The sequence below is a fragment of the Oncorhynchus keta genome, chromosome 19, assembly GCF_023373465.1.
Source record: "Oncorhynchus keta strain PuntledgeMale-10-30-2019 chromosome 19, Oket_V2, whole genome shotgun sequence".
Taxonomy (NCBI): domain Eukaryota; kingdom Metazoa; phylum Chordata; class Actinopteri; order Salmoniformes; family Salmonidae; genus Oncorhynchus; species Oncorhynchus keta.
In genome coordinates, this window is record NC_068439.1 from 28246004 (window position 1) to 28253395 (window position 7392).

Here is a 7392-nt window from a genome sequence, read left to right on the forward strand (position 1 = left end):
CAAACAGTTCTATTTTTGTTTCATAAGACCAGAGGACATTTCTCAAAATCTTTGTCCCCATGTGCAATTGCAAACCGTAGTCTGGCTTTTTTATGGAGGTTTTGGAGCAGTGGCTTCTTCCTTGCTGAGCGGCCTTTCAGGTTATGTCGATATAGGACTCGTTTTACTGTGGATATAGATACTTTTGTACCTGTTTCCTCCAGCATCTTCACAAGGTCCTTTGCTGTTGTTCTGGGATTGATTTGCACTTTTCGCACCAAAGTAGGATCATCTTGAGGAGACAGAACGCACCTCCTTCCTGAGCGGTATGACGGCTGAGTGGTCCCATGGTGTTTATACTTGCGTAATATTGTTTGTACAGATGAACGTGGTACCTTCAGGCTTTTGGAAATTGCTCTCAAGCATGAACCAACTTGTGAAGGTCTACAATTTTTTTTTTAGGTCTTGGCTGATATTTTTTGATTTTCCCATGATTTCAAGCAAAGAGGCACTGAGTTTGAAGGTAGGCCTTGAAATACATCCACAGGAACACCTCCAAATAACTCAAATTATGTCAATTAGCCTATCAGAAGCTTCTAAAGCCATGAAATTATTTTCTGGAATTTTCCAAGCTGTTTAAAGGCACAGTCAATTTAGTGTACGTAAACTTCTGACCCACTGGAAATGTGATACAGTGAATTATAAGTGAAATAATCTGTCTGTAAACAAGTGTTGGCAAAAGTACTTGTGTCATGCACAAAGTAGATGTCCTAACCGACTTACCAAAACTATAGTTTGTTGAGTGGAATGCAAATTTGTGGATTGGAATGCAAATGCAACGACATAGTAGAACAGGCATATACAGTATACACATGGTATATTCTACGACACAAAACATAATCCTACAACGGAACTCAGAATTCTGTGAAGGATGCTCTAACATAATGTTAATAGGATACAGAGAGAGAGAGAGAGAGAGAGAGAGAGAGAGAGAGAGAGAGAGAGAGAGAGAGAGAGAGAGAGAGAGAGAGAGAGAGAGAGAGAGAGAGAGAGAGAGAGAGAGAGAGAGAGAGAGAGAGAGAGAGAGAGAGAGACAGAGAGACAGACAGAGAGAGAGAGAGAGAGAGAGAGAGAGAGAGAGAGAGAGAGAGAGAGAGATATAGAGAGAGAGCGAGAGAGAGAGAGAGAGACTGTCACTGCGCTGTCACCGTCTCTGTCAGAATAGATCCATCACCTCAGCTCTCAGCGACAACACGTCAGTCTCCACATTTCCAGGAGAACAGTTCGAGAACCATCCCACATTATACACTCTGTTTAGACATACCCTCTACTGCACTGCACTGTGCCAACAAGATTTTGAATCATATTTGGCAGAATGGATTGTGGATTGATTTAACTGGATTCTGGTATATTATAACGGTTACCTAACTCCTGCACTTTGACATTGATGTGAAAACTGAAATATTGAAATAAATGTGCATCACAGGAGGTTGATGGCACCTTATTTGAGCAGGACGGACTTGTGGTAATGACTGGAGCGGAATCAGTTGATGTGCACTTTCCCTGTTCTATAGATTTAATAACAATGAATAGATAAAATAATAATAGTTATTGGAGGAGAAGTCAAGAGGTGAGGAAATATTCTGAGACGAAATACCCGCCATCTTCCACCATCATCTGCATCGTGATCAGCCATCTTGTCAGGTGAAGAACAGACACTGTTTACTCTCTTTCTCTCTCCCTTTCTCTCTAACACACAGCGGTAGAGATAAAGAGTGGATTAGGTGTGTGTGTGTGTGTGTGTGTGTGTGTGTGTGTGTGTGTGTGTGTGTGTGTGTGTGTGTGTGTGTGTGTGTGTGTGTGTGTGTGTGTGTGTGTGTGTGTGTGTGTGTGTGTGTGAGAGTGTGTGTGTATAGCACAGTATGGCAGTGCAGATGCAGTGAGTCCCTCTGTGAGGATGGCTCCACTTGGACTGACACACACACACACACACACACACACACACACACACACACACACACACACACACACACACACACACACACACACACACACACACACACACACACACACACACACACACACACACACACACACACACACACACACACACACACACACACACACACACACAATAAGTCAATGATGTACCCTTGTGAAGAATGAGAATTTGGGTTGAATGAGAGTGGATCAGACAATGACTGTAAAGAGGTTCACTTTCAATCTGCATCTGAATGGCTGGTTGGGACAGTGAGACAGTGTGCACGTTGAGGTGTGCTGTCTGCAGGTTAATCCAGCCCTGAGGCCAAGAATCAGACTTTCACATCAGAGAATCAATAATGCACACACAGGCTTGTCAGCCTTTATCACGGTACGGAGACACACACACATACATATAAACACGAGACACACACGAGACACACACGAGACACACACACACACACACACACACACACACACACACACACACACACACACACACACACACACACACACACACACACACACACACACACACACACACACACACACACACACACACACACACACAAACACACACACACCACCACAACAGACACACCACATCGTTCCATTCAGCCAGACAGACATTCACTGTAGATTGCAGATGACTTAGGCCTCATCTCGGGGCGGCAGGGTAGCCTAGTGGTTAGAGCGTTGGACTAGTAACCGGAAGGTTGCAAGTTCAAACCCCCGAGCTGTCGTTCTGCCCCTGAACAGGCAGTTAACCCACTGTTTCCAGGCTGTCATTGAAAATAAGAATTTGTTCTTAACTGACTTGCCTGGTTAAATAAAGGTAAAAAAATAAATAATAATTATTTTTAAAAAATCTCCCAGAAAGACTTATAAGGGGACTTGCTGCCTTTGTAGTCTCTCTCTCTTCACTTGTTCTCCTGACCTCTGGATGTCTGTTATGTGGTTGGGAGAGGAGACTACTGTGTATGGAGGAGTACAGGCTACTGTCTATAACTGTCTACCCGGACAAAGACAGAACCACATGGGGTTTTTATGTGTGGGGTTATGAGTTGGCCACAGGGCTCTCCTTTATTCCCCATCCATGTATGCCTCTGTTCTCTTCCATCCCTCACCCTTTCTCTCATCTCTCATCCTCTCCCTCTTCCCTAAAGGCGTCAGCGAGCTTCAGTTCGGCTGGCTCCTAGCCAGACTCGGCTAGCCAAACTGTGTGCTCGCATACTCCTTTAAAAGACCTTCTCTTAAAAAACGAGATATTAGCGGCGATAGTACTGTTTGTCCATTTTGAGATGCCATAGCCAGTATACACTTTTCAAAAATAGTCAGAATGAATCTAAGATAACTCAAGAAATCTGTCATTAAAGTTTGACGTTTTTGCAGAAGAGATCTTAGTCTCGCAATTTTATATCTAACTAAGATGTTTGGTTCAGTATATTTATATGAAAAAATGTGCATGAAAACGAGTCGTCTCTTATTGAATGACATCAAAGACTTCATTGAAGAATCCCTACTGTTGACCAATCACCGACGAAGGGGCGTAGACTTCGGCTCCGAACATCGGCTTGCCTCCAGAAAAAATGTGTGCCCGAAAAGACCCTCTCCGATGTCCAAAATGAACAAAAACGTCACAAAATATCATCATAATACATGCACCATCTCTACTGAACTGTTTCGTCTGGGAAGCATGCGGACGCCTTTGGTGTCTCCCACTCTCTCTCTTCCCACTCTCTCTCCTCGATTCCTCTCACCTCTCTTTGTGAGTCCCAGCAGAGGTGTCTCCTCTGTCCTCTCTCCTCTCTCCTCCATCCTTACATCTCCATCACACTCTCCCTCTATCCCTCTCTCCTCCCTCTCTCTCAGTCACCCTGCTGAGGTGAGCCTCCTCTGTCCTCTCTCCTCCGTCCCTCCATTTCGCCATCCCTCCATCTCTCCATCCCTCCCTCCATCCGTCTCTCTCTCTCACGCTCTCTGTCACCCAGCTGAGGTGTCTCCTCTGTCTGCTGATTCATGATAAATCTTTTAATATTATTAACTCAGACACAAGTATGCATCTCAAATTAAAATTCTCCAGGCGGAGTGTGTGTGTGTTTGTATGTGTGTGTGTGCATGCCAGTGTGTGTGTGCGTGCATGTGTGTAGACATTGCATTGGGAAAGTATTCCAACCCCTTTACCTTTTTCCACATTTTGCTACGGAACAGCCTTATTTTTTAAATTGATTACATCATTATTTTTCCTCATCAATCTACACACATTGATAAATGAACAAATAAAATAAAAAATACCTTATTTACATGAGTATTCAGACCATTTGCGATGAGACTCTAAATTGAGCTCAGGTGCATCCTGTTTCCATTGATCATCCTTGAGATGTTTCTACAACTTGATTGGTCTCTACCTGTGATAAATTCAATTAATTGGACATGATTTGGAAAGGCACACACCTGCAGTGGTGGATAAAGTACCCAATTGTCATACTTGAGTAAAAGTAAAGATACCTTCATAGAAAATGACTCAAGTAAAAGTGAAAGTCACCCAGTAAAATCCTACTTGAGTAAAAGTCTAAAGGTATTTGGTTTTAAATATACTTAAGTATCAAAAGTAAATGTAATTGCTAAAATATATTTAAGTATCAAAAGTAAAAGTATAACTCATTTCAAAATCCGCAAGTCAGGTGGAACCATGTTCTTGTTTTACATATTAAGGATAGACAGGGGCACACTACAACACTCAGACATCATTTATAAACTAAGCATGTGTTTGGTGAGTCAGATCAGAGGTAGTAGGTATAACCAGGGATGTTCTCTTGTTAAGTGTGTGAATTAGACTATTTTATTGTCTTGCTAAGTATAAAAAAATGTAATGAGTACTTTTGGGTCCCAGGGACAATGTATGGAGTAAAAAGTAACATTTTCTTTAGGAATGTAGTTGTCAAAAATATAAATAGTAAAGTATAGTACAAATACCCCCATAATTACTTAAGTAATACATTCAAGTATTTTTACTTAATTACTTTACACCTGTCTATATAAGGTCCCACAGTTGACTGCATGTCAAAGCAAAAACCAAGCGATGAGGTTGAAGGAATTGTCCATAGAGCTCCAAGACAGGATTGTGTCGAGGCACAGATCTGGGGAAGTGTACCAAAAAAATGTCTGAAGCATTGAAGGGCCCCAAGAACATAGTGGCCTCCATCATCCTTAAATGGAAGAAATTTGGAGCTGGCAGCCCGGCCAAACTGAGCAATCGGGGGAGAAGGGCCTTGATGGTCACTCTGACAGAGCTGCAGAGTTCCTCTATGGAGATGGGAGAAACTTCCAGAAGGAAAACCTCTGCAGCACTCCAACAATCAGGCCTTTATGGCAGAGTGGCCAGACGGAAGCCACTCCTCAGAAAAAGGCACATGACAGCCCGCTTGGAGTTTGCCAAAAGGCACTTAAAGGACTTTCAGACCATGAGAAACAAGAGTCTTTGGTCTGATGAAACCAATATGGAACTCTTTGGCCTGGTTGCCAAACATCTGGAGGAAACCTGGCACCATCCCTACGGTGAAGCATGGTGGTGGCAGCATCATGCTGTGGGGATGTTTTTCAGTGGCAGGGACTGGAAGACCATTCAAGAATGAGGGAAAGATGAACGGAGCAAAGTAAGGAGAGATCCTTGATAAAAACCTGATCCAGACTGCTCAGAACATCAGAAGATTCACCTTCCAGCAGGACAACGACCCTAAGCACACAGCCAAGACAACACAGGAGTGGCTTCAGGACAAGTCTCTGAATGTCCTTGAGTCGCCCAGCCAGAGCCTATGCTTGAATCCGATCTAACATCTCTGGAGAGACCTGAAAATAGCTTTGTAGCGACGCTCCCCATCCAACCTGACGGACCTTGAGAGGATCTGCAGAGAAAAACGTGAGAAACTCCCCAAATACAGGTGTGCCAAGCTTCTAGCGTCATACCCAAGAAGAATCGAGTGCCAAAGGTGCTTCAACAAAGTACTGATTAATGGGTCTGAATACATATGTAAATGTGATGTTGCAAAAATGTCTAAAAAAACGTTTTTACTTTGTCATTGTGGGGTGTTGTGTGTAGATTGATGAGGGGAAAAAACGATTGAATCCATTTTATAATTTTATTTTATATTTTTTTTATTTCACCTTTATTTAACCAGGTAGGCTAGTTGAGAAGAAGTTCTCATTTGCAACTGCGACCTGGCCAAGATAAAGCATAGCAGTGTGAACAGACAACACAGAGTTACACATGGAGTAAACAATTAACAAGTCAATAACACAGTAGAAAAAAAGGGGAGTCTATATACATTGTGTGCAAAAGGCATGAGGAGGTAGGCGAATAATTACAATTTTGCAGATTAACACTGGAGTGATAAATGATCAGATGGTCATGTACAGGTAGAGATATTGGTGTACAAAAGAGCAGAAAAGTACATAAATAAAAACAGTATGGAGATGAGGTAGGTGAAAATGGGTGGCTATTTACCAATAGACTATGTACAGCTGCAGCGATCGGTAAGCTGCTCAGATAGCAGATGTTTGAAGTTGGTGAGGGAGATAAACTTCAGTGATTTTTGCAATTCGTTCCAGTCACAGGCAGCAGAGTACTGGAACGAAAGGCGGCCAAATGAGGTGTTGGCTTTAGGGATGATCAGTGAGATACACCTGCTGGAGCACGTGCTACGGATGGGTGTTGCCATCGTGACCAGTGAACTGAGATAAGGCGGAGCTTTACCTAGCATGGACTTGTAGATGACCTGGAGCCAGTGGGTCTGGCGACGAATATGTAGCGAGGGCCAGCCGACTAGAGCGTACAAGTCGCAGTGGTGGGTGGTATAAGGTGCTTTAGTGACAAAACGGATGGCACTGTGATAAACTGCATCCAGTTTGCTGAGTAGAGTGTTGGAAGCAATTTTGTAGATGACATCGCCGAAGTCGAGGATCGGTAGGATAGTCAATTTTACTAGGGTAAGTTTGGCGGCGTGAATGAAGGAGGCTTTGTTGCGGAATAGAAAGCCGACTCTTGATTTGATTTTCGATTGGAGATGTTTGATATGAGTCTGTAAGGAGAGTTTACAGTCTAGCCAGACACATAGGTACTTATAGATGTCCACATATTCAAGGTCGGAACCATCCAGGGTGGTGATGTTAGTCGGGCATGCGGGTGCAGGCAGCGATCGGTTGAAAAGCATGCATTTGGTTTTACTAGAGTTTAAGAGCAGTTGGAGGCCACGGAAGGAGTGTTGTATGGCATTGAAGCTCGTTTGGAGGTTAGATAGCACAGTGTCCAAGGACGGGCCGGAAGTATATAGAATGGAGTCATCTGCGTAGAGGTGGATCAGGGAATCGCCCTGAGCAGCATCATTGATATATACAGAGAAAAGGGTCGGCCCGAGAATTGAACCCTGTGGCACC